Source organism: Embiotoca jacksoni, unplaced genomic scaffold (assembly GCF_022577435.1).
Source record: "Embiotoca jacksoni isolate LCO1_2020_lvr unplaced genomic scaffold, fEmbJac1.0.p SCAF_124, whole genome shotgun sequence".
NCBI lineage: Eukaryota > Metazoa > Chordata > Actinopteri > Embiotocidae > Embiotoca > Embiotoca jacksoni.
The window spans coordinates 191,587-218,142 of NW_027185257.1; the positions used below are offsets into that span (position 1 = coordinate 191,587).

General features: G+C 36.8%; 1 protein-coding gene across 1 annotated transcript in view; it reads right to left on the bottom strand.

The window, feature by feature from the left end:
* ncalda (neurocalcin delta a) overlaps positions 1 to 24,541 on the bottom strand; it is an 86,021-nt gene extending 61,480 nt beyond the window's left edge. The window contains exons 1-2 of the mRNA XM_069145413.1: positions 24,447 to 24,541; positions 11,396 to 11,490 (exon numbers count right to left, since the gene is read on the bottom strand). The gene's annotated coding sequence lies outside the window, so the exon portion shown is untranslated. The remainder of the gene's footprint in view (positions 1 to 11,395; positions 11,491 to 24,446) is intronic.
* Positions 24,542 to 26,556: the final 2,015 nt, after the last annotated feature.

Sequence of the window (26,556 nt, forward strand, 5' to 3'; positions counted from 1 at the left end):
CAACAATGTGTTACTGCTGCAGCTTTCCCAGAATAGTAACTCAGTGGGAAGGTTTGCACTTTGAAAAATAAATACCCTTGCATCATATGTGATAACACGTTTTGCTGTTGGGTAATTATAGTAGGGGGTTTCTTTGCAAATATCGCACAATAAGCTGGCTGACATGTGAGCAAACGTTTCTCCTATCTGATAAAAGACTCTTTCCATTAAAATCCAACTGGGTTTTAGAAGCTTGCAAACTAACACTAATGAAGGAGAGAAAAAGCAAAGACCAGAGATAAAGGTCAGTTCATCAAAATACATTCGAACATTTCCTTCAATCCACCAATCAAAGTACTTCAAATCAAAGTGTATTGTTTCCCTGGTTCTGTGAGAGCTGGTTTGGCTCAGGGTCATTTTTGCATCCAGTGATTGAAAGCAGAACCACTAGTTTTTACGCACATTCATGTTCTCACTCTCACACAAAAACACATGTATGTAGACACTACAGACTGTCCTGGGGTTGAGCATATTTCACACACCATTTGTGACTAAAACAAACACTAATGACCCGATAGGGCCTGTCTGATGACCATATATGGAAGGCAACATCTGGCTCAATAACAAAATCAGAGGGAAAAAGAGGAAATCGCTGAAACAAAACTAATAATAGAACAAAACAAAACAAAAAAAAAAATCCATGACGGAGGCCAGCTTTTATTTTCAAAAGATCGTATTTAAGGCCATTACATCATCTCAGAGCCATTCATGATAATATAATAATCTATAATGGACCATTAATTATCATCTGACAGTGGGGCTTTGTTATTTGATTATCTTTGGTTTTTGTAGCGATTATGTTGTTTTCCAGTTTCAGAGAAGGTGGTGAGCTGTCCTGTGGAGACACATGACTTCAGTCTCAGGGCAGAAGAGTGAGACATAAAGGACATAAATGCACTGAGATACAGAAAAATCAGAGAGTCTGGAGAGCTCAGGTTGTCTTTGAACAGAATGTGACAACAGGGGGACCTCAGCCTTTCATGGGTGCCATGGCAACATGCTCCATGCAAATAGTAGGTAGGAAAAAGAAGCAGAATCAGGTGTAAAAACCACAAGACTTGTATATAAATCTGAGACAGTAAAAAAAAACTGAGTGTGCACTTGTGTGTGTTTGCGTGCGTGTGCGTGCTTGTGTGTGTTTGCGTGCGTGTGCGTGCTTGTGTGTGTTTGCGTGCGTGTGTTTGTGTGCTTGTGTGTGTTTGCGTGCGTGTGTTTGTGTGCTTGTGTGTGTGTGTTTGCGTGTGTTTGCGTGCTTGTGTGTGTGTGTGCGTGTGTGCTTGTGTGTGTTTGCGTGCGTGTGCGTGCTTGTGTGTGTTTGCGTGTGTTTGCGTGCTTGTGTGTGTTTGCGTGCTTGTGTGTGTTTGCGTGCTTGTGTGTGTTTGCGTGTGTTTGCGTGCTTGTGTGTGTTTGCGTGCTTGTGTGTGTGTGCGTGTGTGCTTGTGTGTGTTTGTGTGTGTGTGCATGCTTGTGTGTGCGTGTGTGCTTGTGTGTGTTTGCGTGCTTGTGTGTTTGCGTGTGTTTGCGTGCTTGTGTGTGCGTGTGCGTGTGTGCTTGTGTGTGTTTGCGTGTGTTTGCGTGCTTGTGTGTGTGTGTGCGTGTGTGCTTGTGTGTGTTTGCGTGCGTGTGCGTGCTTGTGTGTGTTTGCGTGTGTTTGCGTGCTTGTGTGTGCGTGTGTGCTTGTGTGTGTTTGCGTGCTTGTGTGTGTGATTGTGTGCGTGTGTGCTTGTGTGCTTGTGTGTGTTTGCGTGTGTTTGTGTGTTTGTGTGTTTGTGTGCTTGTGTGTGCGTGCGTGAAAAACATCAAACACCAGTCAGTGGCTGTCAAATGAAGATTGTAATAAGGGATTAACATTTTATTCCTGATATATTCATGAGGATAAAACATTGTTAAAAATGACCAAAAAGCAGTGAAACTTGCAGCTCAACAAGAAAACCATGTAATTAACAGGTTTATACATGTCAGCAGTGATCTGCTACATCTAATGTCACCGACATAAAGCCGTGCTCCTGGCCTCTCTTCCGTTTTCACCGTGCTGTTCCTGTTGCTTGGACGCCTGTCTGGACTCTTGCACCATCATAAGCTTCGGGCATGGCTGCATAGATTGTGGTGCGGCACAAGGATACCAACCGGATGAAAATTAGACACGAGTGGTGTATTTTATGAAAATGAATTCCAAGTTCTTAACCACAAAGTGAATAAATAATGCCAACCGATACTGCAGCTGCCAGCAGGTTGAAGGTTGTTTATTAAGAGGACTGGACTTCATTATGAGTCAACGTTTTGGACAGATATTTTTACAACATTGTGTCTACAGCACTGACTCACATCTTCCATCTCTAAAACCCTCAATGATGATCGGTTGAACTAAGTCTGAGCAGTGAACAGAGTTCACTTTGAGTTTCTGAGTTTGTCGTTATCATTAAAGTGCCCTTTCTCCTCCAGAGGTTGTCACGCTGGTCCTGCATCCAAACAATGGTGGTGCACAATAATAATCTGGACGTTCCCTTGTTAAGACAAGTTTTGTTTGATATATACGTAGGAATGGTGATTATGAAGGGTTTAAACAAGGCCAATGTAATATCTGAGGGCTGGATTTATCCTGAAATGGTATTAAAAACAACATAATGCATGTAGAGAAAAACAGAGAAAGACGTAACAATGAATTGCTAATCTCGGAGGACACCGGCCCAGGCAGTGTGGGTGTCTGGACGAGACACGCTTGCTTGCTCATTCGCTCATCTGCTCCATAAAACTGGGCTGCGGCTGCAACGTGTTGTCTTCCTCCCATGTTCGCCGTGGTATACTCCCACATGTAACCCCCTCCTCTTATTCACTCTTCCTCTCGCGCTCCCCAACTTGCAGCCGACCGGCTGTCATGGTTTGCAGCCCACTCATTACTGTTCCCCTCATATATCTGTCGCTCCAAGAATCTTTCATCCTACCTCTCCTCTACTGCAAACTGGGCGGCAAACTGGTACATTACATAATGACAATGTGGGCTTGTGTGTGTGTGTGTGTGTGTGTGTGTGTGTGTGTGTGTGTGTGTGTGTGTGTGTGGGGATGTGAATGTGTTCACCTGTATAAGTGAGAAAGTTTTGGATGGTTAAAAAAACAAAAGGGCCTAAAACCTTATGACAGTAAAAGCTTGTCATTATTCCAGCGACTCCACTAAAGTGATTATCAGTGAGTTTTGTGTCATCCAGTGTCTTACTGCCAGCATTTCCTTCAAGGGGCTTGTACAGTGTTATTATAACTCCCGAACCATCACCCAGCAACCCCTCTTCCAAATACAAAATAAGACTCTCTTATGTAAAAGTGACACTTTTATGAGTGCAAAGTTTCTTCATCTAAAAATCTATTTCCACAGTTTGAGTGTGCAGATTTCATGAGTTGTTTTGGAGATGAAATTGTCTCAAAAGTTCAGGCAAATCTTTGTTTCAGGACTAATATATACAAACGAGAATTCAAATCATGAGTCAATCAATTATGATATTTACTAATTTCTCTCCATGTTATTTGTATAAAATGCTGCTGTGTCCATACTGCGTGTCCAATGTATGACTTGCGCGAGTTTTCACATGTGCCATGATCAATGGCTAATCCAGGACACAGTACACCATACCATTGACTTTACAGACACCTGAGTTCATACTTCAACAACCGCCCTTCTCGACCAGCTGCATACGCAGGTCTTCTTCACACTTGTTTGACAGCTTTCTCACATCGTGGGAAAGCCCGTTGCTAATGCGGGGCATGCCCGTGGACTCATGGCCAGCCAGGGTGTGAAGTCGAAGCCTGTCAGTGAAGCTTAGCAACTCCTCTCAGCTCTCCCAACACAAGTCTGCAGATATTGATGCCATCGCTTCTGACATTGTGTCTGGCCTTGCTGCTGGGATGTCACTGTCTATCTGGGGAGGTGATGGAGTGGGTGGTCTAAGGGTGGTGGAGTGCGTACAGTGTTTAGCACTTTAGATTGAAAATACCTGCTTGTCAGTAGCACCTGTTGGTCTTCGTGTGGCTCCACCGTTGTGGTTAGATTTCTGATCATGGCCATATATAATGTGTACACCTCTTCATGAGCCTCTCAGTCGATGTGTGGCACGGAGGCCAAACAGGAGCCTGAGAGACTTTTAGCAGCTGTTGTGCACTTCTCATGTGAGCAACAGCATTAATGGAAAACAACTACTGCTGCTGTTTACTTTATTCTGAAAATTACATGTATTATTGAGAACAATATCAAAGTGAATTTCATACAGGCGGATTGTTTCATGTCTCACTATCTGGGCAGGAGTCAAAGCTGGTCTAATTCTATTATAACCACAATGTGGAGAAGAACCACACAAAAACATTGACATTCAAAGTCCTTTAGTCAACCGTTAGCTAAACATTCAATCCCAATGTGAAACCCACACTGTGTTATGCTGCATATAAATTGAAGCCACATTCAGAGTGGACTAAATGACATGCAGCCAACGAGAGGTCACTGTGAGATGCCACAGCTGCTGCCCATTAAGTGGGTTGATAAATGGATGCAGCATGGTATGTTGCCCACTGGGCTCCACGCTCCACACTGACTTTGATCACCTGGGTGATGTTGACAGAGGGTCTATCGGAGGCTCCGGTAGGCCTGTTTTGGGAATGGGGTCTGAGCATGTGCAGACTGTATCTTTAGGATACTGGGCCCTGTTCCATAGAAGTGATTTTAAGCCTTTGCTGATTAATGTACACATGATTAGACCTGCTATTTTCATAATTAATTTATAGATTTAGTATTTTTCAAGCTAATATTCCAAACATTGGATGGTACCAGCTTCTCTAATGTGATAATTTGATGCTTTTCTTTGTCATATTTCACTGTAAACTGATTATTATCACAATTACTATTAAGACTGCTGGTTAAATACATGTGAATACAACATCTTGTGAAATTATATTACCCCCCCTTCACTGTTTTCTGTTATTTTATAGACAAAGTGATTAATTGATTACTTAAGAAAATAACTAAAGCTTAATGGATGATACAATTGTGAGTTGCTGCCTTACAATGTATGGTTATAAACAATAAAATGATGTACAGATGTCACTGAAATTCTTTTCTGGTTGTAACATAAATACACGTTTCAGTCACATCAGGCCCTGAAGCCCACCGACAGATTGTTAAACCCCGTCAGTTTTTATCTGGAGTTAATACGGAGACGTTTCGCTTGACGGACACATATAACGTACATTCACTCACACAGAGTTGACTTATAGCAGCCAGCTGGTGTCACAGCTGACATTTGAATGAGAGCCACAGAGCGACGTGGTTTTCTACACATTCCAACAGAAGGGTGCGGTAAAAGATGCACCACTAATTAGGAGTAAATTCTCAAAATAAATATGATCAAGCGAGTGTAGAATTGTAAACTCTGCGAAGCTACCTTGTGTGGATCCAAACTCACACCAGAGCCACGGCTCCACAGCCAGGACAGTCTGTAGCTTTCAGTGAGCTGCACTCTGAACCATTGAAGCTGGCGGAGGCAGTCCTGGAAACGAACAGAGATCAAGAACTAAAACCAAATATAATTTAGCCCTCCTGCTGCACCTGTCCACCAGGCCCTCTGTTCTAAGCCCCTCCCACAAGACTAGCACGAACATATACGTGATCAACCACAACAATAACACCGCCTGCTGTATATTGTGCAAGTCCCGCTTATTACACCAGAACAGCTCTGACCCGTCGAGGCACAGGCTCTGCAAGGCCTCTGACTGTGTCCTGCGGTATCAGGAACCAAGACACCTGCTGCAGATCCTCTAAGACCTGGAAAGTGTGAGGTGGCCCCCCGTGGATTGTTTTTTGAGCACATCCCACAGATGCTCCATCAGGCTGAGATCTGTGGAATTCGGAGGTCAAGTCAACACCTTAAACTCGAGGCCACTGCTCTCAGGGAGTACCGAGGCCATGAAGGGGTGTGCGTGGTCTGTAGAAATGGGTGGTGCGTGTCAAAGTAACATCCATATGAAGGTCTCCCAGCAGAATATTGCCCAGAGCATCACTCTGTCCGCCGGCTTGCCTTCTTCCCATTGTGCATCCTGCTGCATCTCTTCCCCGCAAAAGTGACGCAAACGCACCCGTCCACATGATGTAAAACAGACCAGGCCACTTTCTTTTATTGTTCCATGGTCCAGTTATGATGTTCATGTGTCCATCGTAGGTGTTTTCAGCAGGGTCAGCATGCTCTGACTGCTCTGCAGGTTTGCAGCCTCCTACACAGAAGGCTGCAACACATTGTGAATTCTGACACTTTTCTATCATAACCAGGATTAAGATTTTCAGCAATTTATGCAAAACCAGCTCTTCTGTGGGATCGGACCAAACGGGCCATCGTTTGCTTCCCATGAGCCTGTCACTGGTTCAGCGATTGTCCTTCCTCGGACCCCTTTTTTTGGGGAACTAACCAGCGCATGCTGGTAACACCCCACAAGACCTGCCGTTTTAAACATACTCTGACCCGCTCATCTCGTCAACGTCCCCCAGCTCCTGCTTCCAACACATTCAAAACTGACTGTTCGCTTCCTGCCAAATATATCCCACCACTTGACAGAAGCTATTGTAAGGAAATCATATTCACTTCATCTCTCAGTGGTTTTAATGTTGTGGCTGAATGGAGTGCTTCAATCACAAAGTTCTCTCCATCTCTGAAATGCTTCACCAATATGGTTTTATGGTCTAGCTCTCTTTTAGGAAAGGCTGTTTACCTTTTTTTGGGTTGCTTTGCAGTGAAGGCAGTTGTTGCAAGTGCTGGAGGAGAAACTTTGTCTTTTGCCACCGGCTGTAACTGTAAACTGTACATCAACAGACTGTTAATTTCACTCAGTGACCAGCTTTAATCCTTCCCTCTGGTCCGCTTTAACAGTTAGAAAACAGTGTTTCAATTTAAGAATATATTTAAGAATATAAGCGTGTTGGAGAGCTTGCAATTCTGTTTAATTAAACAAGACAGAGCAGAAAGGTTTATAGCAATGATACTGATGAAATACAGCTTAGCAAGAATGACTTACATGTGTTTTTGGAAATATGACATATTTTCTAAAAGTGCAGGATTCACCCTTTTCCCATTGGTCAAGTTTTAAAAGAGTTAACAAGGAGTGTAACAAATCGTCTTAACAAATTACACTACAATACTTCTGTCTATTATCTACTATCACAATAAATATAGAATCCAGCTCCCAAATATCGCGATAGTATGGAACTGGTAGATAAGCAAATCAGCTCAGCCCTACCATGGACGATAACCAACTGACTCAGTCTGTCATCACATTTGTCACCCATTCGTGTGATCCAACACAGACAGGCTGGCGGTGCATAGCTGTGATGACTCACAGGTCAGAGAATGGCATCGGACCAATCAGAGGGCCAGGAGTCATCACTCAGTCATCTCTGACACACACGAGACATGATGGCTGCTTTTCACTCTGTGATCCCTCTGCTCATAATATGCTTGCTTTCACCTTCATATCATGACACCACATGCATTTTATGAGTTTTTTTAGTGTAAATGTGAACTTAACTATGACATCAAAATATCCTCAGTAATTGTGAGAATCTTGATACTAATGTCTAGTGACTACCTGGCAAATATGACCAAGAGTTAATACAGATAGTCGTAATGCTTCAGTATAGACATTCTGTTATGGGACAACACAATGAGCAATTTTTCATAAAACTTCAGCACATTAAGTGTAATTTTGATTAAATGTGGAGTCCGTTCTCTGTGCTTTTATCTGATTATTTTTTTACATTATTTATGTTATTAACCCAGATGCAAGGGACATTTTTCTGATTTATCACTTACCAAAGGGTAATGAAAGATATCAAATGCACATTGTTTGTAAACTGTTTGGAGTGTGGTTCAAACCACACATTAACAAATGTAAAAACACCCATATGTTTTAACCATGAAAGTTTACACTTTATAGACATCAGACAACTATATACACTATTATAATATATACCATCTTACAGCCTGCTGTAACTTCAAAATACCCCATTACAGGTAAAAGTCCGGCATTCTTAAAGTACAGAAGTATTAGCAGAAAAATGTAGTTTGAGTATTAAAGTAGAGGAGCTGGTTTGGTCCCTCTGAGTGACATGTGAATATATATGACATGAATATATTAATAATACTGAGGCATCAGTGTGTAAGCAGCACGTTCCTGTTGGAGGTGGAGCTAGTTTGAACCACTTTGTGGACAGTTTTATGTACAAGCACACTAGATAAATCTCAAGCAGCATCAATGGAAAATCTCCAGGGAAGTACCTGAACATTGTGCTGAAGTACAGTACTTAAATGTAAATGGACCACATGTTTCCATCACTGCTTTTTATAGCATGATACCTACCAAACCCAAATTAATCAGCACAGTAGCCACTAATTACAGCCACGTCCTCCTGGTGATTGCAATGTGGATATTGTCCAACTGTTTTGTGACTGAGTGTGAACATGATGTGTTGTTGACAGACTGGCCACAGCGACTGAAGAGGAGCTGTTTCAGCTGCTATTGAAGGAGCAGGGTGAAGGCAGTTAAGGTAACTGAGATTCTTCAACCTGCTGACTGGGTGCATTTTGATTGTTGTGCTATGCAGAGCACATATTGTTTTTGCTTCTGAATAATATTCTGTTTTCCACACTGCAGTTCTGCTTTTAAATGTTCTGATTGATGAATGGAACAAAAAGTAATTCCTCATTATCAACAGAAACGGGTACATTGTCTTGTCTTTGTTGCTAATAACAAAATATTTGAGCTGAATATTTCCTATTGCTTTTAAGATGAATACATTTGTCATTAGGAATAGAGCAGAGAGAACCAGAGGAATATACAGTATGTATGTTGAAGCTAGATGACATCCTTTTGTTGAATGACACAGCCAGGGGAGGAGAGGGCTCTTCGGTCCTCTCCTCGAAGAGTGCAGCTCTATACCGTATGTTCTGCCTTTGAGACGGCTGTAGAAAAGCCGAGCCTGGAAGTAATGGCAGTAACAGGACTGTAAGAGGATTTTGTTCCATCTCTGCAGCCAGAAATCTAAATGAGGACAACAGGTGAAAAGGAGCCTGCTGGTATTTACAAAAACAATCTAAAACTGATTGGCATGAATGTATTAGCGAGCCACTGGGAAAAGCAAACAGTAGACTGCCCATTAATGGATGGATGGAGGGGGGGGGGGGGGGGGGTAGTGTGCCAGGCCTTCTCCTGAAGGCAGTGGGCAGCACATCATGTTCTCTTGTTCAAGCTGTCACTGCGTGTCTGTGGGAAGCATGAGGCTGACAGTTGATGATCCTGTTTGATCTCAGCCACTAAGCCACCCTCGTGTCGAGCAGATTAGAGGCACGGGCAACAACTGCAGCGCTCTGTGGGCTCAGCGGTGGGTGGGATGCTGGGATATTTGTCTGTATAGTGATGCTTCAGGGATCTTTCATAAAAACCATGGCTTGACATTTAGAGTTTCAGTAGATTATGTTTCATCATGGACATACTGTGCAGTTTCAGTTCCTGGGTTCAGATCTGACCTGTCTTACATGTAAGTACACAGCCTCCATGATCGCAATATTTAAAATTATCATGCCAATAAAGGCTGACATGTTGAGTATCGAAAAAAGACAACGAAATCTGCCTGTAATTTGACTCGTTCACATTCTTGTGGCAGCAGGGCGCTGAGTGAGCTGGAAAATATCTGTGTCCTTGGTTTCAATGAGGAATGCCAACAATCCTCGCTATCCATCCTGGGAAACCTGAAGGACAAATGTAGACACTGCTCCCCACTATTTGTCTGTGTTTGATAAGGAAAAGGAGCCCAGTGATGCCATGCCGTCAGTCCTGGCTGGATTCCTACACGCCCACTGCACCATTACAGAAAACATGCTTACTGCTCTCATCCTGTGCACTTTCATTTTTTTTGCCATTCATTAGTTACTTGTTACTGATTTTGTACAGTATGTTTGCAGGATTGTTTATCATTCTGAAGTACATAAAGTCTATTCTTATATTTTCTGGTCCTAGTTGCAGTGGCTGTGACTAGAACCTGCATGTTCTCAGTTTATCAAAGGATTTCCTGAAGCTTCTCCTCATTAAATCCCTGAACTCTGCTGGCTCTATGTGATACAAAGGAACAGTGGTCCTGGTAGATGTCCAGCTCTGTTCTTTCAGTCACAACCCAAAGATCATGATGTGGAAGGAATATTAAGGGTAAATTGAGAACATTGTCCGATCATGGTGGACAGATTATTCTGACCCTGTGAACCAGGGAGCTGTAATGTTGAAGGAAAAAGCTCCTGGTGGTCCCCCAGAACACGCTGATTCTACCCGCCGGTCCTTAGCAAGAGTAATTCAAGAACTGTTACGGATCAACCATTTGCAGAAAGTGACACCTCCAGTAGAATAGTGACCCGGAGGCCCCGCGTACGCTGAGATTTACTGGAGTGTTGCGTTATGTGTGGATTGTTACAATGGACAATTAAAGAAGCGTATACATGTAGAATGAACATTTTTGCCTCACACGGCCCAATTAAAAAAAAACACAACAGTAATACCTGAAGCACACATGTAAACAAAATACACAGAACAGCCAAGAACAGTAAGATCAAGTGGAACAGCTCCCGGTGCGACAGGGAACTTATCATCTAGAAAACAAAATACATAAAACATGGACATCAGAGATCCAATAGTCAATAAAAGATGCATGTGTCTCTTTATGGTCTCTAACAGAACAGCAGTGAAGGAGAGCTTTCACTTCATTCAACCTCTTCGGGGTTACATGCTGCTTGAAACTGTCCCAACAAACACCAGGAGAACAGCAGAGTTCATCACAGTGCTCACACTGAACACTTTCCCATCAACAGCAACAGAGATCATATCCCGCCAAAACCAAACAAACAAACAAACAAAACATGCTTTATAAATGCCCTATGATTCACCAACAATAACAAAACACCATTAACAAACTAATCTATATTGCTTTGTAAATGCAAAACATACCTATCAAATGTGATTTACTCTATTAGAAGCATGCAGTGTATTTTTGGGATGTCCACCTTGTATTTGCAAAACAAAACGCGTTAATGATGTTTTGTATTTGCAAACCACAGTGTGTTTGTTGGGAATTTATCAAACCTGTTTTGTTTGTTATGTTTTGACAGGCAACAGGTTCCAACACGGACTCTGAAACCACACGTTTTTTATACAACGTATGTGGCGTGGAAACAACAAGACAGAAGTATAAAGACCATAATATTAGTTTTTCTTCTGCCCAAATCATGACACATTGAGCGTGGAGGAGGTGAGTGGATCCCTCTCAGCACCGAGTCGGTCTGTCACTCACCGGGTGAAGGTGTGGACGCCTGCAGCAGTGCTTTCAGACCGCTGGACCACGTCTTCTGCTGATATTTTATATCGACCTTCCACCGATGAGTTGACCTGGAAGTAGACACAACATGAGAAAACATCCTTTTTAACTTCAGTTTGACTGCAGGACTTCATGTCACAGTGGTGAGAAATGTACCATTAAACAACCAGGTTCTATCAACATGTGCTATGTCATATATGTATATTTGTTTGTATCCATACATGTGTGCACGCGAACGTCCCAGTTCATGTGTTCGTTGGGTCGGTGTGAGTTAATGAGAAGAGTGGTTCAGGGTCACCGGCTTCAGAGGTCATAGATGAGGTCAGATGAAACACTTTTGGATGAAGTTGCCGTACAGCCGGATCTCATGAGAGCCTCAGCTGGTCCGCTCCATCAGAGCAGCTCACACTCAGGGACTCTCTACTTCCACAATCACAATGGAAACCCTTTCATCCAAAAGACTTTACAATGTCGCCATCAACACACACCAGAAAACCATCATCTGAAGGAGGATTGTGGTGGATTTAGTGGCGTCTAGTGGTGAGGCTGATGTATTCATGAATATTATATTCCTTTCTGCCACTACAGCAGGGGTGTCAAACTCATTTTAGTGAAGGGGCCACATACTGCCCACTTTGATCTCAAGTGGGCCAGTCCAGTAAAATCATAGCATAATAACGCATACATAACGACAATATTTCTCTGTTTAAATCATTGGTGAAGGTTTTTGGATGATAAACCCTATTTTAAGGTCTTTCTACAATGAACTAGAAACATAAAGAGCAAAAACTCAGACATCAGTCCACTGTTTCTCTGCCTGGGATCTCCTCTACAGATTCCCTCACAGCGAGCTGCTGCCTCCGGAGCAGACGTCACATTTACGCTGTTTTTGAAGCAATTACTGGATCCATTAAAAAAATGACAAAACGTTTGTACTCATAAATCTCCATATTCTCAGAGAAATGCAATTTATGTCTTTCTGTAATTTTCACACTTAGCAAAGTCATCCGGCGGGCCGAGCTGGACCCCCTGGTGGGCCGGATCCGGCCCGCGGGCCGTATGTTCCTCTCCTTTCTCTCGTTCCCTCCTTTCCCTCATTCCCTCCTTTCCCTCGTTCCCTCCTTTCTCTCGTTCCCTCCTTTCCCTCGTTCCCTCCTTTCCCCCGTTCCCTCCTTTCCCTCGTTCCCTCCTTTCTCTCGTTCCCTCCTTTCCCTCGTTCCCTCCTTTCTCTCGTTCCCTCCTTTCTCTCGTTCCCTCCTTTCTCTCGTTCCCTCCTTTCCCTCGTTCCCTCCTTTCCCCCGTTCCCTCCTTTCCATCCGTTCTCTTTGTTCTCATTCCCTCCTTTTTTTTTCCATTCCCTCCTTCTCTCCTTTCTCTCGTTCCCTTGTTCTCTCCTTTCCCTCCGTTCCCCTCGTTCTCTATGTTCCCTCGTTCTCTCCATTCTCTTCATTCCTTGTTGAATTTACAGCATTACGCTGTTAATGCAAACTCACTTCCTGTTTTTTTTCTTCAAAATAAAAGCCCTTCAGTATTTCTGGAAACAGAATCCCTTCCTTCCTGAAAAAGGCATTTATTCAGAAACATTTGCAAGAACCAAGGAACAAATAACATTATCACGTATATTCAGTCTAAGTCCTCTCTTGTAATCGTACTCCTGTGCAGTTCATTCCAGATCCAGATACGAGTCAACACAACAACCAGAGCCAGTGCACTCTTCTTTAATAAATGCATTATGACCCAAAACCAACACGAGTAAAAAAAACACACAGAAAAAGAAAGCTCCACCTTCCAGTCATTTACCTAAAGACCAAACAAAACCTCCCCCTCATCCCTCCACAGGAAAAAGAGCCTGGCAGCAGCAGCCATGTGGGCTCATCTGTCTCCATGTAACAAACTGAGGAGGTGAGGAGGTGAGGAGAGGAGGTGAGAAGAGGAGGTGAGGTGTGGTGAAGTGAGGAGAGGAGGTGAGGAGAGGAGGTGAGGAGGTGAGGAGGTGAGGAGAGGAGAGGAGAGGATGTGAGGACAGGAGAGGTGAGGTGAGAAGAGGAGGTGAGGAGAGGAGGTCAGGAGAGGTGAGGTGAGGAGAGGAGTGCTACTGCTGCTCCAGCCAACTCCTCCTTCCTGCTGTGACCAGATGTTTCACACGTTCCAGAAACGACCTCAGACTGTTTAACACCAGCAGCTCAACACTATTTCATGTTGATGAAATATAGAAATATAGGAATATAGAAATATAGAACTATAGGAATATAGAACTATAGGAATATAGAAATATAGGAATATAGAGATATAGGAATATAGAACTATAGGAATATAGAAATATAGAACTATAGGAATATAGAAATATAGAACTATAGGAATATAGAAATATAGGAATATAGAACTATAGGAATATAGGAATATAGGAATATAGGAATATAGAAATATAGAACTATAGGAATATAGAACTATAGGAATATAGAAATATAGGAATATAGAGATATAGGAATATAGAACTATAGGAATATAGAACTATAGGAATATAGAAATATAGAACTATAGGAATATAGAAATATAGGAATATAGAACTATAGGAATATGGGAATATAGGAATATAGGAACATAGAAATATAGAACTATAGGAATATAGAACTATAGGAATATAGAAATATAGGAATATAGAGATATAGGAATATAGAACTATAGGAATATAGAACTATAGGAATATAGAAATATAGAACAATAGGAATATAGAAATATAGAACTATAGGAATATAGAAATATAGAACTATAGGAATATAGAAATATAGGAATATAGAACTATAGGAATATAGAAATATAGAAATATAGAACTATAGGAATATAGAAATATAGGAATATAGAAATATAGGAATATAGGAATATAGAAATATAGGAATATAGAAATATAGGAATATAGGAATATAGGAATATAGAAATATAGGAATATAGGAATATAGAAATATAGGAATATAGGAATATAGAAATATAGAAATATAGGAATATAGAAATATAGGAATATAGGAATATAGAACTATAGGACTATAGAAATATAGGAATATAGAAATATAGGAATATAGAAATATAGAAATAGAGTAATATAGAAATATAGGAATATAGGAATATAGAAATATAGGAATATAGAAATATAGGAATATAGGAATATAGAAATATAGGAATATAGAACTATAGAAATATAGAAATATAGGAATATAGGAATATAGAACTATAGGTATATAGGAATATAGAAATATAGGAATATAAAAATATAGGAATATAGAAATATAGGAATATAGAACTATAGGAATATAGAACTATAGAAATATAGGAATATAGGAATATAGAAATATAGAAATATAGAGATATAGAAATATAGGAATATAGAAATATAGGAATATAGAACTATAGGAATATAGAAATATAGGAAAATAGAAATATAGAAATATAGAGATATAGAAATATAGGAATATAGAAATATAGGAATATAGGAATATAGAACTATAGGAATATAGAAATATAGAACTATAGGAATATAGAAATATAGAACTATAGGAATATAGAAATATAGGAATATAGAACTATAGGAATATAGGAATATAGAACTATAGGAATATAGAAATATAGAACTATAGGAATATAGAAATATAGGAATATAGAACTATAGGAATATAGAAATATAGAACTATAGAAATATAGAAATATAGGAATATAGGAATATAGGAATATAGAACTATAGGACTATAGAAATATAGGAATATAGAAATATAGGAATATAGAAATATAGGAATATAGGAATATAGAACTATAGAAATATAGGAATATAGAACTATAGGAATATAGAAATATAGGAATATAGAACTATAGGAATATAGAAATATAGAACTATAGAAATATAGAAATATAGGAATATAGAAATATAGGAATATAGGAATATAGAACTATAGGACTATAGAAATATAGGAATATAGAAATATAGGAATATAGAAATATAGAACTATAGGAATATAGAAATATAGGAATATAGAACTATAGGAATATAGAAATATAGAAATATAGGAATATAGAAATATAGGAATATAGGAATATAGGAATATAGAAATAAAGGAATATAGAAATATAGGAATATAGAAATATAGGAATATAGGAATATAGAAATATAGGAATATAGAAATATAGGAATATAGGAATATAGAAATATAGAAATATAGGAATATAGAAATATAGGAATATAGAAATATAGAACTATAGGAATATAGAAATATAGGAATATAGAAATGTAGGATTATAGAAATATATAAATATATAAATATAGGAATATAGAACTATAGAAATATAGAAATATAGGAATATAGGAATATAGAACTATAGAAATATAGAGATATAGAAATATAGGAATATAGAAATATAGAAATATAGAGATATAGAAATATAGGAATATAGAAATATAGGAATATAGAAATTTAGGAATATAGAACTATAGAACTATAGGAATATAGAAATATAGAACTATAGGAATATAGAAATATAGAACTATAGGAATATAGAAATATCGGAATATAGAACTATAGGAATATAGAAATATAGAACTATAGGAATATAGAAATATAGGAATATAGAAATATAGAAATATAGGAATGTAGAAATATAGGAATATAGGAATATAGAACTAAAGGACTATAGAAATATAGGAATATAGAAATATAGGAATATAGAAATATAGGAATATAGGAATATAGGAATATAGGAATATAGAACTATAGGAATATAGAACTATAGAAATATAGAAATATAGGAATATAGGAATATAGAGATATAGAAATATAGGAATATAGAAATATAGGAATATAGAACTATAGGAATATAGAAATATAGGAATATAGAAATATAGGAATATAGAAATATAGAAATATAGAGATATAGAAATATAGGAATATAGGAATATAGAAATGTAGGAATATAGGAATATAGAAATATAGAAATATAGGAATATAGAAATATAGGAATATAGAAATATAGAAATATAGAGATATAGAAATATAGGAATATAGAAATATAAGAACATAGAAATATAGGAATATAGGAATATAGAACTATAGGAATATAGAAATATAGGAATATAGAACTATAGGAATATAGAAATATAGAACTATAGGAATATAGAAATATAGGAATATAAAACTATAGGAATATAGAAATATAGAACTATAGAAATATAGGAATATAGAACTATAGAAATATAGGAATATAGAAATATAGGAATATAGGATTATAGAAATATAGGAATATAGGATTATAGAAATATAGGAATATAGGAATATAGAAATATAGGAATATAGAAATATAGGAATATAGAAATATAGGAATATAGGAATATAGAAATATAGGAATATAGAAATATAGGAATATAGGAATATAGAACTATAGGAATATAGAACTATAGAAATATAGAAATATAGGAATATAGATATATAGAAATATAGGAATATAGAAATATAGGAATATAGGAATATAGAACTATAGGAATATATGAATATAGAAATATAGGAATATAGAAATATAGAAATATAGAGATATAGAAATATAGGAATATAGGAATATAGAAATATAGGAACATAGAAATACAGGAATATAGAACTATAGGAATATAGAAATATAGGAATATAGAACTATAGGAACATAGAAATATAGAACTATAGGAATATAGAAATATAGAACTATAGGAATATAGAAATATAGGAATATAGAACTATAGGAATATAGGAATATAGGAATATAGAAATATAGAACTATAGGAATATAGAAATATAGGAATATAGAACTATAGGAATATAGAAATATAGAACTATAGGAATATAGAACTATAGGAATATAGAAATATAGGAATATAGAACTATAGGAATATAGAAATATAGAACTATAGAAATATAGAAATATAGAAATATAGGAATATAGAAATATAGGAATATAGGAACATAGGAATATAGAACTATAGGACTATAGAAATAAAGGAATATAGGAATATAGGAATATAGAAATATAGGAATATAGGAATATAGAAATATAGGAATATAGGAATATAGGAATATAGAAATATAGGAATATAGAAATATAGGAATATAGGAATATAGGAATATAGAAATATAGGAATACAGGAATATAGAAATATAGGAATATAGAAATATAGGAATATAGAAATATAGAAATATAGGAATATAGAAATATAGGAATATAGGAATATAGAAATATAGGAATATAGAAATATAGGAACATAGAAATATAGGAATATAGAACTATAGAAATATAGAAATATAGGAATAGAGGAATATAGAACTATAGGTATATAGGAATATAGAAATATAGGAATATAGAAATATAGGAATATAGGAATATAGAAATATAGGAATATAGAAATATAGGAATATAGGACTATAGGAATATAGAAATATAGAAACAGGAATATAGAAATATAGGAATATAGAACTACAGGAATATAGAACTATAGAAATATAGAGATATAGAAATATAGGAATATAGGAATATAGAAATATAGGAATATAGAACTATAGGAATATAGGAATATAGAAATATAGGAATATAGAAATATAGAAATATAGAGATATAGAAATATAAGAATATAGAAATATAGAAATATAGGAATATAGGAATATAGAACTATAGGAATGTAGAAATATAGGAATATAGAGATATAGGAATATAGAATTATAGGAATATAGAACTATAGGAATATAGAAATATAGAACTATAGGAATATAGAAATATAGAACTATAGAAATATAGAAACATAGAAATATAGGAATATAGAAATATAGGAATATAGAACAATAGGAATATAGAACTATAGGAATATAGAAATATAGGAATATAGAACTATAGGAATATAGAAATATAGAACTATAGGAATATGGAAATATAGGAATATAGGACTACAGGAATATAGAACTATAGAAATATAGAGATACAGAAATATAGGAATATAGCAATATAGAAATATAGGAATATAGAACTATAGGAAATAAGAATATAGAAATATAGGAATATAGGAATATAGAAATATAGAGATATAGAAATATAGGAATATAGAAATATAGAGATATAGAAATATAGGAATATAGGAATATAGAACTATAGGAATGTAGAAATATAGGAATATAGAGATATAGGAATATAGAACTATAGGAATATAGAACTATAGGAATATAGAAATATAGAACTATAGGAATATAGAACTATAGGAATATAGAAATATAGAACTATAGGAATATAGAAATATAGGAATATAGAAATATAGGAATATAGGAATATAGAAATATAGGAATATAGGAATATAGAACTATAGGAATATAGAACTATAGAAATATAGAAATATAGGAATACAGGAATATAGAGATATAGAAATATAGGAATATAGAAATATAGGAATATAGGAATATAGAACTATAGGAATATAGAAATATAGGAATATAGAAATATAGAAATATAGAGATATAGAAATATAGGAATATAGGAATATAGAAATATAGGAACATAGAAATATAGGAATATAGGAATATAGAACTATAGGAATATAGAAATATAGGAATATAGAACTCTAGGAATATAGAAATATAGAACTATAGGAATATAGAAATATAGAACTATAGGAATATAGAAATATAGGAATATAGAACTATAGGAATATAGGAATATAGAAATATAGAACTATAGGAATATAGAAATATAGGAATATAGAACTATAGGAATATAGAAATATAGAACTATAGGAATATAGAAATATAGAACTATAGGAATATAGAAATATAGGAATATAGAAATATAGGAATATAGGAATATAGAAATATAGGAATATAGGAATATAGGAATATAGAAATATAGGAATATAGAAATATAGGAATATAGGAATATAGGAATATAGAAATATAGGAATATAGGAATATAGAAATATAGGAATATAGAAATATAGAAATATAGGAATATAGAAATATAGGAATATAGGAATATAGAACTATAGGACTATAGAAATATAGGAATATAGAAATATAGGAATATAGAAATAGAGTAATATAGAAATATAGGAATATAGGAATATAGAGATATAGAAATATAGGAATATAGAAATATAGGAATATAGGAATATAGAACTATAGGAATGTAGGAATATAGAAATATAGGAATATAGAAATATAGAGATATAGAAATATAGGAATATAGGAATATAGAAATATAGGAACATAGAAATATAGGAATATAGGAATATAGAACTATAGGAATATAGAAATATAGGAATATAGAACTATAGGAATATAGAAATATAGAACTATAGGAATATAGAAATATAGGAATATAGAAATATAGGAATATAGAAATATAGGAATATAGGATTATAGAAATATAGGAATATAGAAATATAGGAATATAGAAATATAGGAATATAGAAATATAGAAATATAGGAATATAGGAATATAGAAATATAAGAACATAGAAATATAGGAATATAGAAATATAGGAATATAGGATTATAGAAATATAGGAATATAGAAATATAGAAATATAGAAATATAGGAATATAGAAATATAGGAATATAGAAATATAGAAATATAGGAATATAGGAATATAGAAATATAAGAACATAGAAATATAGGAATATAGGAATATAGAACTATAGGAATATAGAAATATAGGAATATAGAACTATAGGAATATAGAAATATAGAACTATAGGAATATAGAAATATAGGAATATAAAACTATAGGAATATAGAAATATAGAACTATAGAAATATAGGAATATAGAAATATAGAAATATAGGAATATAGAAATATAGGAATATAGGATTATAGAAATATAGGAATATAGGAATATAGAAATATAGGAATATAGGAATATAGAAATATAGAAATATAGGAATATAGAAATATAGGAATATAGGAATATAGAAATATAGGAATATAGAAATATAGGAATATAGGAATATAGAACTATAGGAATATAGAACTATAGAAATATAGAAATATAGGAATATAGGAATATAGAGATATAGAAATATAGGAATATAGAAATATAGGAATATAGGAATATAGAACTATAGGAATATAGAAATAGGAATATAGAAATATAGAAATATAGAGATATAGAAATATAGGAATATAGAAATATAGGAACATAGAAATACAGGAATATAGAACTATAGGAATATAGAAATATAGGAATATAGAACTATAGGAACATAGAAATATAGAACTATAGGAATATAGTAATATAGAATATTAGGAATATAGAAATATAGGAATATAGAACTATAGGAATATAGAAATATAGAACTATAGGAATATAGAACTATAGGAATATAGAACTATAGGAATATAGGAATATAGAAATATAGGAATATAGAAATATAGGAATATAGAAATATAGGAATATAGGAATATAGAAATATAGGAATATAGAAATATAGGAATATAGAAATATAGGAATATAGAACTATAGAAATATAGGAATATAGGAATATAGAACTATAGGTATATAGGAATATAGAAATATAGGAATATAGAAATATAGGAATATAGAAATATAGGAATATAGGACTATAGGAATATAGGTATATAGGAATATAGAAATATAGGAATATAGAAGTATAGGACTATAGAAATATAGGAATATAGAAATATAGGAATATAGAAATATAGGAATATAGAAATATAGGAATATAGGAATATAGAAATATAGGAATATAGAAATATAGGAATATAGGAATATAGAACTATAGGACTATAGAAATATAGGAATATAGAAATATAGGAATATAGAAATAGAGTAATATAGAAATATAGGAATATAGGAATATAGAGATATAGAGATATAGGAATATAGAAATATAGGAATATAGAGATATAGAAATATAGGAATATAGGAATATAGAAATATATGAACATGGAAATATAGGAATATAGGAATATAGAACTATAGGAATATAGAAATATAGGAATATAGAACTATAGGAATATAGAAATATAGAACTATAGGAATATAGAAATATAGGAATATAGAAATATAGGAATATAGAAATATAGAAATATAGGAATATAGAAATATAGGAATATAGAACTATAGAAATATAGAAATATAGGAATATAGGAATATAGAACTATAGGTATATAGGAATATAGAAATATAGGAATATAGAAATATAGGAATATAGGAATATAGAAATATAGGAATATAGGACTATAGGAATATAGAAATATAGGAATATAGAAATATAGGAATATAGAACTATAGGAATATAGAAATATAGAAATATAGGAATATAGAAATATAGAAATATAGAGATATAGAAATATAGGAATATAGAAATATAGGAATATAGGAATATAGAACTATAGGAATATAGAAATATAGGAATATAGAAATATAGAGATATAGAAATATAGGAATATAGAAATATAGGAATATAGAAATATAGGAATATAGAAATATAGAAATATAGGAATATAGAACTATAGGAATATAGGAATATAGAAATATAGGAATATAGAAATATATGACACATTTAGTTACATTTCAGTTGATTCTGATATAAATTAAATTGAGCTGAAACAATTAGTAATCAATCAAAAGAACATTTTTAAATTGATTTATGATTTAAATCATTTGTTAAATATTTGCTGGATGCAGCTCCTCCACTGGGAATATTTGCTGCTTTTCTTTAGTAGTAGTATTTTAGACACTACAGCCAGAAGTTCAATTGTGATGAACATTTCTCATTATTTTCTGATGTTTCATATCGGTTGACGCTCAACGATGAATCCATTATTTGATAGAGTAAAGAGCAGACTAAATATTGATGAGGATGACTGTTTGGAGTTCCCCCTCACTGTGACATGCTGTTATCTCCACCTGTCCGTCACAGGGAGGCTGCTTTTTAGAGGCCAATGTTGATATTTGGGAGTTTCAAAAAGATCCATTAAATCAAACAATGTGTTTCTGTTGTTGTTGTTGTTGTTGTTGTTGTTGTTGTTGTGGTCACTGGGACCTTTTCCAGCTGAACCCTCAACCTGCTCTCTGCTGGACCAGCCCAAGTGATGAAACTCTTTCTAAATATGTCAAACACAGTTTCGCTACTTCTGTAATTTGTGCACTTCTGTGTTCTCCTGCTCATCTGGTGGAAAAGCTGGAACCCCTGACGGAGTGTTTGAGGGTCCAGCTGTGGAGGTAACACCTCACGTTGATCGAGGCTACGCTACATTCATAAAGTCTCCACTCCGTCATATCAAGGGGATGTCATCTTGGCAATAAGTGAGAAATCTCTGAAAGGCATTTGAGTTAAAGTGAAATGATGCCGTGTCCTGCTCCTGCTGGAGGAGGAGCTCCTCCCACGATGACTGGACCTCCTTCAAGTTAGGATATGAACTGTTCTTTCTCCAGGACAGTCCTGGTTCTGGTGGAGCGTCTCTCCTGTGTGGCTTGAACCCTCCAGTATGTTTGTGTCTCTGCAGTATTTGTAAATACACAACAATGAGAGCACAACACATGTTGATGAACTGTAACAACATCAGAACCACACGCACAACATCTCACTTAGCTTAGCAAGCTAACATGCTAACCTTTAGCTACTGCACAACAACACAAGTGGAGCAAGAAGCCAGACGGAGTGACCACCGGAGGAGTGACCACCGGAGGAGTGACCACCGGAGGAGTGGCCACCGGAGGAGTGACCACTGGAGGAGTGGCCACCGGAGGAGTGACCACCGGAGGAGTGACCACCGGAGGAGTGACCACCGGAGGAGTGACCACTGGAGGAGTGGCCACCAGAGTGACGTGACCATCAGAGTGACCACCGGAGGAGTGGCCACCGGAGGAGTGGCCACCAGAGTGACGTGACCATCAGAGTGACCACCGGAGGAGTGGCCACCGGAGTGACCACCGGAGGAGTAGCCACCGGAGGAGTGGCCACCGGAGTGACCACCGGAGGAGTGACCACCGGAGGAGTAGCCACCGGAGGAGTGGCCACCGGAGGAGTGGCCACCGGAGTGACCACCGGAGGAGTAGCCACCGGAGGAGTGGCCACCGGAGGAGTGGCCACCGGAGTGACCACTGGAGGAGTGACCACCGGAGGAGTGACCACTGGAGGAGTGGCCACCGGAGGAGTGGCCACCAGAGTGACGTGACCATCAGAGTGACCACCGGAGGAGTGACCACCGGAGGAGTGGCCACCGGAGGAGTGGCCACCGGAGGAGTGACCACCAGAGTGACGTGACCATCAGAGTGACCACCGGAGGAGTGACCTCCGGAGTGACCACCGGAAACCACCGGAGTGACCACCGGAGTGAGTGACCACCAGAGGAGTGACCACCGGAGTGACGTGACCACCGGAGTGATCTCCAGAGTGATGTGACCACCGGAATGATCTCCGGAGTGACGTGACCACCAGAGTGAGTGACCACCGGAGGAGTGATCACCGGAGTGACGTGACCACCGGAGTGATCTCCGGAGTGACGTGACCACGGGAGTGACCACCGGAGGAGTGACCACCGGAGTGACCTCCGGAGTGACGTGACCACCAGAGTGACGTGACCACGGGAGTGACCACCGGAGTGACGTGACCACGGCAGTGACCACCGGAGTGACGTGACCACCAGAGTGACCACCGGAGGAGTGACCACCGGAGTGACCTCCGGAGTGACCACCGGAAACCACCGGAGTGACCACCAGAGTGAGTGACCACCGGAGTGACCACCGGAGTGACCACCGGAGACCACCGGAGTGACCACCGGAGTGATCTCCGGAGTGATCTCCGGAGTGATCCCGGTGAGTCGGCGGGTTCATCTTCACTCTCCTTTATCGCTGCTTTCATTTTCAACGGAGTCCAGGAGATTCACTGTTCTCGACGTCAGTTTACCGGAACGTAACATCCTGATATTGAGAGTAAACGAGAGGAATGAAGCCAATCAGAGCTCCGGATGCGACGCAGCGCGGACGGTGAGCAGCTCACCTCCCACAGGTGACTTACCTGTCGGTTCCCGTGAATATGTCTCCACAGGGGTGTTTTCCTGTGCCGGTAACTCGGTACTCTGCAGATCTCCACACAGAAACACATGGACTCCCAACAAGTGTCAGAGCAAAGATAGCGAACAGAGGAGAGGGACACCTCCGATCAGTAAAACTGCATCTGCACCACGGCACGAGCCTTCCAGTTTTGTGATTAGACTTTAACAAAAGACTTAATTTATAGGAATTATTGTTTGTTTTGCACCAACAATGACAATAAATGAAATAATGAATGCCAGATGTGAAAGCCATATCTGTGTACATTTGTGGTATTCATAAAAAAAGAGCAGAGTGAGAGCTCTGTAGTTTTCCTCCTCTCTCGACGCCATGTGCTAAATTACGTTATGATTTCTTTTATGAGACTCTGCTACCATCTAGTGGACAACGAGTGAAAACGGTATTTCCTCGAAGTCATTTGACGTTTTCTTCATATTGTAACTGGGTAGCAACAGAAGTCTAATAATTTCACATTTAAAATTGAGCTTTTGGTGAGAGTGGTAGAGTATTAATGATGCTCTACAGTGTCTTCTTGTGATTTAACTTTGTCAGCGCTGATGAGCCATCTGCATCTTTACAAATAGACCTACTACTGTATTCTCCAGCCAGGGATCTTCAAGTTGGAAGGGAATTTATACTTTTGAAAAGGAGCTCTGTCTGAACTTATGCTGGATCGACCGCAAACTAATGTAATGTAACTTCCCATCAAGAAAAATGCCAAACAAAGAAAAATACCTCATAACACTGACTGAAAGTTCATCAAAATGTAACACTTCCAATTCTGTACTGTATTATCAGGTGTTTATGTTATTTTGCATGAAACTATTTTCAGTCCAGTGGATGAACAGACTTTATGGACACCAGCTCAAAGGGCTGAAGGAGTCTGGGGGCCTCTACTCAAACTTCTTAGCCTTTTATCATTTTTAGAATATTGTGTATCTACCAATCAAATTTAATTATATTTGCTTGTTTTATGTCACATTTTTTTTGAATAATACAGCTGCAGAGCACACTGAGGCTTCAGCAAGGTCTCATTAAAATGCAATAACATTAGTGAAGTAAATTAAATCAGAACAGCAGAATGCTGAGGCTCTGCTTTTAAGAAAATAGAATCTCAGGATTTTCTTGATGTTATAGCCTATGTGGTTCTAATATTTTGTGGGGTGTGCTGTAGTAGGAATTCCTACGACGACCTGTGCAGAGGAGAGTCAGTGTGGATCTAATGTGGCAGAAAGCTTTGGACCAGAATCTGACGGTCTTGAGACTCTTGGTTCACTTGTAAAATGACTACAAAGATGCACAAAGCGACTACAACCGACACAGACATGTTATTTGTAGTTGTTCTGTGTTCAATGAGATGAGGAGCCCATTGTCTCATAATCCGCTCACCCTTTTTCATTTGATTGCTATTAGTGGTCTTAATTTGAGATGTTTCTTTCCTTTCACCACCACCAGGTGGCGATCAACTGCTGCGCTCGGTGTGACAAAATAAGATCCCTCCATTCAAGTCCTTTTATTGTTTTGCATTAACCCTCCCGTTGTCCTCGGGTCAGCTGTGTTCAACCAAGTTCTATTTTATTTTATTTTTATATTTTAAGTTTTATAGGAGGCTGTCACCAATGATCCCCAAAAATATAAAAATAAAATAGAACTTGGTTGAACACAGCTGCGGGTCATTTTGACCTTTGGACTACGGGAGGGTTAATCCTGTTCAAAAGATGACTTCTTCATCAACATTTCTTGTTGCTGGCAGTGACTGTATTCTACATTACAGCTGCTTGACTGACAGAAAACTCTTCTGCAACGGCTTTAAGATTTCTTTTAAATCAAAAATGTGAAAAATATTTTGCTTGTTTCACAAGCTCCTTACATTTGAGCATTTGATGATTTTGATTATAGTTAACTGAATATCCTTGGAATATGGACTTTTTGTCAGATGTCTCTTGGATCTGTGATGTTTACATTTTTCACTATTTACCGTCAATTTACAGAAAAAAATTGTATTTGAAAGAATGATCTGCAGAATTTTAGCATCCAACATCAAGACAAGCTTATATGTGTGTCTGAGAGTGTGT